The sequence below is a fragment of the Eumetopias jubatus genome, unplaced genomic scaffold (assembly GCF_037043125.1).
Source record: "Eumetopias jubatus isolate StellerSeaLion01/CBP00866 unplaced genomic scaffold, mEumJub1_p1.0 scaffold_17, whole genome shotgun sequence".
NCBI classification, from domain to species: Eukaryota; Metazoa; Chordata; class Mammalia; order Carnivora; family Otariidae; genus Eumetopias; species Eumetopias jubatus.
In genome coordinates this window covers 83,700,635-83,713,334 of record NW_028274823.1, presented here as the reverse complement: position 1 = coordinate 83,713,334, position 12,700 = coordinate 83,700,635, and the positions used below count along the sequence as shown (strand labels likewise).

The 12,700-nt window shown below is 38.9% G+C and overlaps 1 protein-coding gene and 1 pseudogene across 4 annotated transcripts in view; both read right to left on the bottom strand.

Moving 5' to 3' along the window:
• PRKG1 (protein kinase cGMP-dependent 1) overlaps positions 1–12,700 on the bottom strand; it is a 1,232,275-nt gene that overhangs the window by 109,231 nt on the left and 1,110,344 nt on the right. The window lies entirely within an intron of this gene.
• LOC114210311 (zinc finger MYM-type protein 5 pseudogene) lies at positions 198–2,753 on the bottom strand (annotated as a pseudogene). 2 transcript variants are annotated; one of them, XR_015767091.1, is made up of 2 exons: positions 2,674–2,740; positions 198–2,443 (listed from the first exon to the last, which is right to left on the bottom strand). The product of XR_015767091.1 is annotated as a zinc finger MYM-type protein 5 pseudogene, transcript variant X2 (transcript). The 2 variants fall into 2 exon arrangements; XR_015767090.1 differs by having other exon boundaries at positions 198–2,753.

The window sequence follows — 12,700 nt, the reverse complement described above, 5'->3', positions numbered from 1 at the left end:
TTAAAGTCCCCCACAATTATTGTATTGTTGTCAATGTGTTTCTTTGCTTTTGTTATTAATTGCCTTATATAATTGGCTGCTCCCATGTTAGGGGCATAGATATTTATAATTGTTAGATCTTCTTTTTTTTTTTTGACTTAACATATTTTTAATATTTCTTAGATTTGTACTAACATAAAAATAGGTATACACTCTTTATTCTTATAGTTCTCACACAACAATAAAAGCAAAAACATTTATAAATTAAGACCAATAAAATGCAAATTAATCACCTTAATATAATGTAACAAATAATGCTGTTTTGCTCAGATAATAAAAAAATGTTTTGCCCAAAAGAAATAAATCACAGGTATTTGGTTTAATAGCAAAAAGCTGCAGTTTCAGATTCCATTCTACTCTCAAACTGTTTCTGAATGTTTTTACCTTAATAATGATGAGAATAGTCACACAGTATCTTGTTCAAACTAGTATTGATAAATTGAAGCCTTTCTTCTCCCTCTTGCAAAGTAATCAGAACAGAAAATTAACCAAACATGTTAAATGTCAGTCCTCAAATGCCAGTTGTAAAAGGTGTGAATTGACACAGAATGAAAAAGTAACAACTGCCTTTATTGAAATCTGCATTAATTACTACTGAACCCAATTAGCTTTAGAATTTGGAACAGAAACATTCTTTACTATTTATTTGCTATTATACTTATTGCTAACGAACTGCTGAAAGTCACAGGAGCCTCCCAACAAAAATGGTACTGACCATTAGGGTATAGATCTTTTCTGAATAAATTTAAGACCCTATTATGTCAAGAACCACATCAGGCATATTATGTGTACAACAAGAGCACACCATCATTTTTCTCATTCTCATGTAATCCATGTTCTGCAGATTCCACAGTTTTATTTTTTTTCAAATCAGATTTTAATTCTGAATACTTAACACTATTGTTGATATGCATTTCACTTTCCTCATGTTTGCTAAGAATATGTGATAAATGCTGCCAATCTTTGCACCCATTCTCATTCTTCAGTTGATTTTTTCCTTCCCCAAAGAGTTTGCAATACAAACAAAATACAGAATCTTTTGCAGTCGAATAAAGTAACCAGGATCTAGTGGTTTTATCACCATTTGGAAGAATTCGTGTGTAGTAAGTTTCTGAAAACTTCCTCCCTGTATTGTCTTTTGGAAAGTTAAAATTTCTTACTTGAGGTGGATCGTTTTCAACAAGAATGTCCCGTTGTTTAGTATTCAAAATTCGGGGCCATGTACCTGGGTCTGTAGAAAGTACAACTGATATAATGCAGTCTTCTGATTTTTTCTCTTCCAGCGGCTCTTGAAATTTATCAGCTATGGTTAACATAGAAGAAGGTAAATTCACATCCTGCTTGATCAGTGATGTATCTGTGCTATATTCTGCCAAAACCTGTAGCTCTGAAGTCTTTTCCTTTTTCTCTGGTATTCCCTCTTTTTTTTCTAAAAGAGTATTCAATGGTCCATATGATTTTCTTTCATTTTCTTCTTCTCTAACAGCATTCCTTTTTCTGTTTTCTGATGCTGACAAATTTTTTGATTTTGTTTCCAGCATCTGTTTATATTCATTAACACAACCTTGGCAGCAAAATCTTGTCTGCTGACCTTCAATGATCAGGACATTGTTTCCAGCACTTTTATTGGGCAAGTACTCTTCACACTGTTCACAGCAATTCATTATTAGTCCATTGGCCAACCTGTACTTATTAAAGCACTGGTTACTGCACAGTTTATGTATTACATTATTAACGCTGACTTCATGGCGAATCTCTGTTAGTTTACTACAGATTATACATCTCGATTTATTAATTCTTTTTCTAAGATTCTGGTTGTCTTCATAGGGAGGCAAAGACGTACTACAAAATTCTTGGGAGGATTCTCTTGACTCAACTTGAGGAACATTAGTAGCCCTTTTTGTAGGTACATCTTTTTTACTTATTACATTGCGTTTCTTTGGAGTGCGCTTATGAGAGAAGGAAGAAAGGCAGGTGGTAGAACAAAAGAGGTGAGCTGATCCTTTTCGTTGATAAGCTGTCTGTCCCTTCTGTAAAGGTTTTTTGCAGTGTGCACAAGTGATTTTAGCTGGTTTTGTAAGTTGCTGTTGGACTGAAGACTGGAAAATCTGTTTAGGAAGGGAGGCCACTGGTGATAAAGAATCCACCCCTGGCTGTTTCTGATTACAGGGAAATGATGCTGACTGGGAGATCCAAGAATCAGGACTATGGTGAGTTGCATATCCTCCATTCTGAAATTCAACTCCTGCCACATTCATTCTACCAGGATTAAAAGGTCCTACTGCAGTCTTGGTATTTCCCTTCTCAGAAGCCAAATCTCTTGAGGAAGGAAGAATTATGGAATAATTTCCTTGTAGCCTTTCATTTCTTGATGAAGCAAATATAAAATTTCTTTGATCAGCTCCTGCTGGAGTAGAAGTTGAAGGAGGTTGTATAGATTCAATAAATACAACATCATCATCATCTTCTTCCACCGATGAATTTCTACATCTGTTATCTAAAGGACTAGTTGGGTTACCAAAGGAATTTCCTATATCCAAGAGACTAGCTGCCATGGCTTTATGCTCTAATAAAACAGGAGTCTGTTCAGCCAAGTCTAATCCTCTCACTGAACATTTATCCATGCCAAAGAACAAGAGGTATGTTTTCTTAATTTCTGGCAACGTTTCACCAGACTGGTCTGAAGGTGATTCCTGATCCCAGCCCTCCCGGCCTCGCCCTCACTCTCGCAGCCCTTCGGGCCGCACGCGAAGACGCCTGTGACATGAGCGGAGCCCGGAGCAGCCCCCGAGGCCCCGACGCAGCAGCGGCCTATAATTGTTAGATCTTCTTGTCGGATAGACCCTTTAAGTAGGATATAGTGTCCTTCCTCATCTCTTATTATAGTCTTTGGTTTAAAATCTAATGTGTCTGATATAAGGATTGCCACCCCAGCTTTCTTTTGGTGTCCATTAGCATGGTAAATGGTATTTGACCCCCTCATTTTCGATCTGGGGGTGTCTTTGGGTCTAAAATGAGTCTCTTGCAGACAGCATATTGATGGGTCTTGTTTTTTTTATCCAATCTGATACCCTGTGTCTTTGATTTGGGCATTTACCACATTTACGTTCAGAGTAACTATTGAAAGATATGAATTTAGTGCCATTGTATTGCCTGTAAGGTGACTGTTACTCTATATTGTCTGTGTTCCTTTCTGGTCTATGTTACTTTTATGCTCTCTCTTTGCTTAGAGGACCCCTTTGAATATTTCTTGTAGGCTTGTTTCGTGTTTGCAAATTCTTTTAGGTTTTGTTTGTCCTGGAAGCTTTTGATCTCTCCTTCTATTTTCAATGACAGCCTAGCTGGATATAGTATTCTTGGCTGCATATTTTTCTTGTTTAATGCTCTGAAGATAGCATGCCCGTCCTTTCTGGCCTGCCATTTCTCTGTGGATAGGTCTGTTGCCAATCTAATGTTTCTACCATTGTAGGTTACAGACCTCTTGTCCCGAGCTGCTTTCAGGATTTTCTCTTCGTCTCTGAGACTGGTAAGTTTTATTATTAGATGTCAGGGTGTTTACCTATTTTTATTGATTTTGAGGTGGGGTTCTCTGTGCCTCCTGGATTTTGATGCTGGTTTCCTGCCACAAATTAGGGAAGTTCTCTGTTATAATTTGCTCCAATACCTTCTGCCCCCCTCTCTCTTTCTTCTTCTTCTGGGATCCCAATTATTCTAATATTGTTTCATCTTATGGTATCACTTATCTCTCAAGTTCTGCCCTTGTGATCCAGTAGTTGTTTATCTCTTTTTCTCAGCTTCTTTATTTTCCATCATTTGGGCTTCTATATCACTAATTCTTGCCTCAGCCTCATTTATCCTAGCAGTTAGAGCCTCCATTTTTTGATTGTACCTCATTAATAGCCTTTTTGATTTCCACTTGGTTAGATTTTAGTTCTTTTATTTCTTCAGAAAGGGTTTCTCTAGTATCTTCCATGTTTTTTACAAGCCCATCTAGTATCCTTATAATCGTCATTCTGAATTCTATTTCTGACATCTTACTAACGTCCGTATCGATTAGGTCCCTGGCAGTCAGTACTGCCTCTTTTTCTTTTTTTGAGGTCAGTTTTTCTGTCTTGTCATTTTTTCCACAGTAGAACAGATGAATGAGAGAACAGAATGCTAACAGGGCAACAACGACCCCAGAAAAATATACACTAAACAAATCAGAGGAGACCTGAAACAAGGGGAAAAGAAAGGGAAAGAAAGAAAATAGAAAAAGAAAGAAAAGAATATGATCAAATATGATCAGGCTGGTGAACAGATCAGTGCCATATCTGGGTTCTCTATTCTGTTCCATTGATCTATGTGTCTGTTTTTGTGCCAGGACCATACTGTCTTGATGATGACAGCTTTGTAATAGAGCTGGAAGTCCGGCATTGTGATGGCTTTCTTTTTGGTTTTGGTTTTCTTTTTCAACATTCCTCTGGCTATTCGGAGTTTTTTCTGGTTCCATACAAATTTTAGGATTATTTGTTCCAGTTCTGTGAAAAATGTCGATGGCATTTTGATAAGGATTACCCTGAATATGTAGATTGCTCTAGGTAGCATATACATTTTAACAAATTTTTCTACCAACCCATGAGCATGGAATGTTTTTCCATTTCTTTGTGTCTTCTTCAGTTTCCTGCATAAGTGTTCTGAAATAAATTCCCTCTAATTAAGGAAAATGCTTCTCATTTATAATGTCATCAATTTAATATTATGGAAAAGTTTTTTTTTTTATTTTAAGACTTTATTTGAAAGAGAGCATGCGTGCATGTGAGCAGGGGGAGGGGCAGACAGAGAGGGACAGAGAGAATCTCTGTCGGTGCTGGATCTCACAACCCTGAAATCATGACCTGAGCAGTAATTAAGAGGCAGATGCTTAACCGACTGAAACACCCAGGCACCCCTCTTATAGAAAACTTTTAAAAACTGAGAGAAGAAATTAGGAGATCACTCATAGATCTCTAACTAGAAATAACGAATTGGAATATCTTTATGTATTTCGTTTCACTTTTTTTTTCTGCAGAACTTTACTGCTGTCATTTATAGAGTTGTAATCCTAAAGCAGCTATGATTTAGTATCCTGATTTTTAACTAAATATTACAGCATAAGTATATAGTTTTATTTTTCAAAACTTCCAAAGCAATATTTTCATGGACAAATAATAGTTCATTACATGGACACACAGAATAGAATACCTACTTACCCATCTACCCATTGCAGAGCCCAACACACATACACATGCACACACACAGATGAAGAGGGGTGTAGCACCCATGTACAAGAACATTTGTATTTATACTCTCTATTACAGATTAAACATATGGAATTTCTTGTCAAAATAAAATCCCCAGGACTATAAATTTGGCTTTGAAATTCGAACCGTATGTCATTTGAAAATCATCTTTATTTAGAAAGCAATCCTGGCCCAGCAACATTTTTTCAAACACAGAACAAAGGCATCCTGCTAATATTCTAAGTGTCCTCAAGTAGTAAAGCCAACCATTATGCTTAACTAAATAGTTGAAGAAAATGTGGAATTTTCAAGCCATGTTAAATTCCAAGTGGCTGTCTCTGTCTGTGTATCCCTGCACTGATCAATGAATAAGAATCTTGGTAAGTTTAATTGATGGCATTACAGAATTTATCATTCCTGGTGCAAGCATCAACTAATTAGTGTTGCATTTTTCCCTTTCACAGATATTCTGCAGGAATACCTCCCGTCTATGTGGACCCTCATCAAAGAAGCATTTGAAAAAGTATTAGTACAGGTATCATACTATCATATGCCTTTTTAAATATTTACTCAGGTGCCACAACATTTCTTGACTACTAAAGGGGAAGCTTTTCTCTGTTCTATTCAGAAAGGCATTATAACACAATGTTTTAAAAACTTTAACAACTGATGAGCAGAAACCATAAAATATTATTTATCAGTTATAACGAACACGGGAGACCAGAGGACAAACATTGAATTCTGTTTATAAACAAACTCACAATTCATGTGTGAGTCATATTTCAGCACTGTAAAATAAAAAAGCCAATTTCACATATACACTAGACATAATTCTGGAATAAATGAACATGACCCTAATGAGCAAAAGTCTGTCATTCAGTGTATTTTTACAGCAAAACCTACTGCATGCTCAGGCAGTAAGTATTAGGCAACTTTCCTATTCCTTGGGATGTGAAGTCCAGTTTTCACAGTCTTGAAAGCATTTAGAGGGGGGTGGATGAAGCTGCATTAGCTGAGCACACAGAGGTAGAGAGAGAGCAAATGGAAAATCCCCTTTTATGCTTAATGCTGGTAGTTCGAACATGCTTGCAAGGGAGAGGTGAAAAGAAAGGAAAGAAGACAGAAAACAAGGATGAAGGAAGGAGAAAAATCTGGATCTAGGAAAGGAGGAAGAAAGCAAAACAGGAAAGAAGAGAGGGAGGGAGGGAGATATGCTACTTCCACACCAAGAATGGTATTCACAGACATTTTCCTTCAGAAGTATCAGTTAAAAGGCTATGTTTCCTATTCTAGGAAATTTGTCTGTTTTAGAACATTATGGTGACAGTAACTCAGTGGGTAATAATTTCAGTTATTAAGTTGCTTTCACTATTAAACCAAAACATCCATTTGAAGGGAGCTGATAACTCAGTGGTATGTCTAAAAAGTGTATAATTTTGTTCTTTAGTTGTGATATGATGATATTTCATCTAGAGAGAAATGGCCTATTATATTATTAGAAAAGCAGTCCAAATTCCAGAGATGAGCTTTATCATGTAAATGACCCTAAAAAGGGTCATTTACATTTCACTTTACAGTTTACAAATCACTTTCTATATTAATAAATTACATATGTATTAAGTAATACATAATAATTGATTTAGTTCTCATGATTTTTTCTTCTCTCTTCCACTAAATTGATTAGGTATCTTGTATAAAAGTGCTTAGAACATTTTTTTTTTTTTTCAAATTGAAAATAGGGTGGAGAGGGGGCGGAGCAAGACGGCGGAGGAGTAGGAGACCTGGATTTCATCTGGTCTCAGGAATTCAGCTAAATAGGGATCAAACCATTCTGAACACCTACGAACTCAACAGGAGACCGAAGAAGAGAGTAGCAACAACTCTCTGAACAGAGAAGCGACCACTTACTGGAAGGTAGGACGTGCGGAGAAGTGAATCCGAGGCGATATTCGGGAGGATAGACAGCGGGGGAGGGGGCCTCCGTCGGCCGCTTCTGGCAAGTGCTAGAGCCGCGGAGCACAAAATCGGACCTTTTAGAAGTCGGCTCCGCGGAGGGACGTCGCTCCAGTGGCTAAGCGGGGGTGGAACCCTCGCGGGACAGTGTGGTCTCAGGACCCTCGGGGTCACAGAAAGACCGGGGGTGCCTGAGTGCGGCAGAGCTCCCAGGGATCGGAGCGGGGAAGCCGGCTGCAGAGACGGAGCGGAGGCGCGGGCTGTCAGCTCGGGGTGGCCATAAACTGTGATCCGCAGCCCAGTCCGGCCACTGCTCCTCCAGCAGGGACCCAACAAGCAGCAGAGCCGGGGAGACTCCCCTTCCTCCCGCGGGAGGAGCGGCGCGGGAGCGCACCGCAGGGATCTGCTGGGTTTGGAGACTCCACACGGGGTCGGGGGCCAGAGATAGAAACGCTCGGTCACAGGCCGGGTGAGCACGGAGTGCGGCCGGAGACCGGGGACACGGGAGTGACTGCTTTTCTCTGGGGTCACACTGAGGAGCGGGGCCCCGAGTTCTCGGCTCCTCCGGGTGGAGATGGGGAGGCCACCATTTTCACCCTGGTCCTCCAAGGCTGTACCGAGAGCTTGCAGGGAAGAAAAGCTCCTGAGAGCAAACCCGAGCAGCTTGCTTAGCCCGGACCAACAAGGGCGGGGCAATTCCTCCTCCGGGAAAGACATTTGGGAACCACGGCAACAGGCCCCTCCCGCAGAAGATCAGCACGAACAGCCAGCAAGCCAAGACCAAGTTTACCGATCAAGGACAATGGGAGAACTCCAGAGCTAGGGGAATACTGCACAGAGAATTCATGGCTTTTTTACCATGATTCATTAGTTTTTCAAAGTTAATTTTTTTACCTGTTTTTTTTTTGAATTTTTCTTTTTCCCTTTTTCAACCATCTTATCAATCCCTTTTTAAAAAAAAACATTTTTTATTTTTCATTTTTAGAGTCATATTTTATCCCTTCATAGTAGTTACCCTTATTTTTGGCATATATATATATATAAGTTGTTCTCTCTTTAAAATTTTGAGATACAATTTCTTCTAACCGATCAAAATATACCCTAAATCACTAGTGTATGGCTTTGTTCTAATCTCCTGCCTGATCACATTCTCTCCCCTTTTTTTTCTTTTTTCTTTTTCTTTTTAAATCTTCTTCTTTCTTTTTAAAAACAACTTATCAATTCCTTATATAAAATCTTTTATAATTTTCATCTCTACAGTCATCTGCCATCCCTTCATTGTATCAACCCTTATTTTGTACATATATGTCTTTCTTCCTTTAAAATTTTAGCAGGCACTTTCTTCTAACAGACCAAAATATGCCCAAAAGCTAGTGGGTGGCACTGATCTATGCACTAGCCTGATAATATTTGGTCATATTGGTTTTTTTTGTTTTGTACTGTTTTTGTTTGTTTTTAACCTTATCTTTTTCTTTTTTTTCTTTTTCCTCTTCTTTCTTTCCCTTTCTTGTCCCCTGGTTTCAGGTCTTTTCTCATTTGTATAGAGTATATTTGCTGGAGACGTTGTTAACCTGTTAGCATTCTGTTCTCTCATTCATCAGTTCTCCTCTGTACAAATTGACAAGACGAAAAAAATCACCTCAGCAAAAAGAACAAGAGGTGCTACCGTCTGCCAGGGACCTACTCAATACGGACATTAGCACAGTGTCGGACCTAGAGTTCAGAATCATGACTTTAAAGATACTAGCTGGGCTTGAAAAAAGCGTGGAAGTTATTAGAAAACCCTTTCTGGAGAAATAAAAGAACTAAAATCTAACCACGTCGAAATCAAAAAGGCTATTCATGAGGTGCAATCAAAAATGGGGGCACTAACTGCTAGGATAAATGAGGCAGAAGAGAGGATCAGTGATGTAGAAGACCAAATGATGGAAAATAAAGAGGCTGAGAGAAAGAGAAACAAACAACTACAGGATCACGAGGGCAGAATTCGAGAGATAAGGATACGATAAGACGAAACAACAGTAGAATAGTTGGGATCCCAGAAGAAGAAGAAGGAGAGAGAGGGGCAGAAGGTATATTGGAGCAAATAACAGCAGAGAACTTCCCTAATGTGGGGAAGGAAACAGGCATCAAAAATCCAGGAGGCACAGAGAACCCCTCTTAAAATCCATAAAAATAGGTCAACACCCCAACATCTAATAGTAAAACTGACGAGTCTCAGAGATAAAAGAGAAAATCCTGAAAGCAGCTCGGGAGAAGAGATATGTAACCTACAATGGTAGAAACATTACATTGGCAACAGACCTATCCACAGAGACCTGGCAGGAAAGAAAGGACTGGCATGATATCTTCAGAGCAGTAAACGAGAAAAATATGCAGCCAAGAATAGTATATCCAGCTAGGCTGTCACTGAAAACAGAAGGAGAGATAAAAAGCTTCCAGGACACACAAAAACTAAAGGAATTTGCAAACACAAAACCAGCCCTACAAGAAATATTGAAAGAGGTCCTCTAAGCAAAAAGAGAGCCTAAAAGCAGCATAGATCAGAAAGGAACACAGACAATACAGAGTAACAGTCACCTTACAGGCAATACAATGGCACTAAATACATACCTTTCAATAGTTACCCTGAATGTAAATGGGCTCAATGCCCCAATCGAAAGACACAGGGTAGCAGATTGGATTAAAAAACAAGACCCATCGATATGCTGTCTGCAAGAGACTCATTTTAGACCCAAAGACACCCCCAGGTTGAAAGTGAGGGGGTGGAAAACCATTTACCATGCTAATGGACACCAAAAGTAAGCTGGGGTGGCAATCCTTATATCAGACACATTAGATTTTAAAACAAAGACTGTAATAAGAGATGAAGAAGGACACTCTATCCTACTTAAAGGATCTACCCAACAAGAACATCTAACAATTGTAAATATCTATGCCCCTAACATGGGAGCAGTCACTTTTATAAGGCAATTTATAACAAAAGCAAAGAAACACATTGACAACAATACAATAAGAGTGGGGACTTTAACACCCCCCTGAATGAAATGGACAGATCCTCTAAGCAAAAGATCAACAAGGAAATAAAGACTTTACAGACATATTCAGAACAGTCCATCCCAAAGCAACAGAATACACATCCTTCTCTAGTGCCCATGGAACACTCTCCAGAATTGATCATATCCTAGGGCACAAATCAGGTCTCAACCGGTACCAAAAGATTGGGATCATTCCCTGCATATTTTCAGACCACAGTGCTTTGAAACTAGAACTCAATCACAAGAGGAAAGTCGGAAAGAACTCAAATACCTGGAGGCTAAAGAGCATTCTACTAAAGAAGGAATGGGTCAACCAGGAAATTAAAGAAAAATTAAAAAAATTCATGGAAACCAATGAAAATGAAAACACAACTGTTCAAAATCTTTGGGATACAGCAAAGGCAGTCCTGAGAGGAAAGTATATAGCAATACAAGCCTTTCTCAAGAAACAAGAAAGTCTCAAATACACAACCTAACCCTACGCCTAAAGGAGCTGGAGAAAAAACAGCAAATAAAGCCTAAACCCAGCAGGAGAAGAGAAACAATAAAGATCAGAGCAGAAATCAATGAACTAGAAACCAAAAGAACAGTAGAACAGATCCACGAAACTAGGAGCTGGTTCTTTGAAAGAATTAACAAGATTGATAAACCCCTGGCCAGACTGATCAACAAGAAAAGAGAAATGACCCAAATCAACAAAATCATGAATGAAAGAGGAGAGATCACAACCAACACCAAAGAAATACAAACAATTCTAAGAACATATTATGAGCAACTCTATGCCAGCAAATTAGATAACCTGGAAGAACTGGGTGCATTCCTAGAGATGTATCAACTACCAAAACTGAACCAGGAAGAAATAGAAAACCTGAACAGACCTATAACCACTAAGGAAATTGAAGCAGTCATCAAAAATCTCCCAACAAACAAAAGCCCAGGGCCAGATGGCTTCCCAGGGGAATTCTATCAGACATTTAAAGAAGAATTAATACCTAGTCTCCTGAAACTGTTCCAAAAAATAGAAATGGCAGGAAAACTTCCAAACTCATTTTAGGAGGTCACCATTACCTTGATCCCAAAACCAGACAAAGATCCCATCAAAAAGGAGAATTACAGACCAATATCCTTGATGAACATGGATGCAAAAATTCTCACCAAATACTAGCCTATAGGATCCAACAGTCCGTTAAAAGGATTATTCACCATGACCAAGTGGGATTTATCCCTGGGCTGCAAGGCTGGTTCAACATCCGCAAATCAATCAACGTGATACAATACATTAAGAAAAGAAAGAACAAGAATCCTATGATCCTCTCAATAGATGCAGAAAAAGCATTTGACAAAGTACAGCATCCTTTCTTGATCAAAACTCTTCAGAGTATAGGGATAGAGGGTACATACCTCAATATCATAAAAGCCATCTATGAAAAACCTACAGCGAATATCATTCTCAATGGGGAAAAGCTGAGAGCTTTTCCCCTAAGGTCAGGAACGCGGCAGGGATGTCCACTCTCACCACTGCTATTCAACATAGTATCAGAAGTCCTAGCCACAGCAATCAGACAACAAAAAGAAATCAAAGGCATCCAAATCGGCAAAGAGGAAGTCAAACTCTCACTCTTTGCAGATGATATGATACTTTATGTGGAAAACCCAAAAGACTCCACCCCAAAACTGCTAGAACTCATACAGGAACTCAGGAAAGTAGCAGGATATAAAATCAATGCAGAGAAATCAGTGGCATTCCTACACACCAACAACAAGACAGAAGAGAGACAAATCAAGGAGTCGATCCTATTTACAACTGCACCCAAAACCATAAGATACCTAGGAATAAATTTAACCAAAGAGGCAAAGGATCTGTACTCAGAAAACTATAAAATACTCATGAAAGAAATTGAAGAAGACACAAAGAAATGGAAAAACGTTCCAGGCTCATGGATTGGAAGAACAAATATTGTGAAGATGTCAGTGCTACCTAGAGCCATCTACACATTCAATGCAATCCCCATCAAAATACCATCCACTTTTTTCAAAGAAATGGAACAAATAATCCTAAAATTTGTATAGAACCAGAAGAGACCCCGAATAGCCAGAGGAATCTTTTAGAAGAAAAGCAAAGCTGGCAGCATCACAATTCCAGACATCCAGCTCTATTACAAAGCTGTCATCATCAAGACAGTATGGTCCTGGCACAAAAACAGACACATAGATCAATGGAACAGAATCGAGAGCCCAGAAATGGACCCTCAACTCTGTGGTCAAGTCATCTTTGACAAAGCAGGAAAGAATGTCCAATGGAATAAAGACAGTCCCTTCAACAAATGGTGTTGGGAAAATTGGACAGCCACATGCCGAAGAATGAAACTGGACCATTTCCTTAAACCACACACAAAAATAGACTCCAAA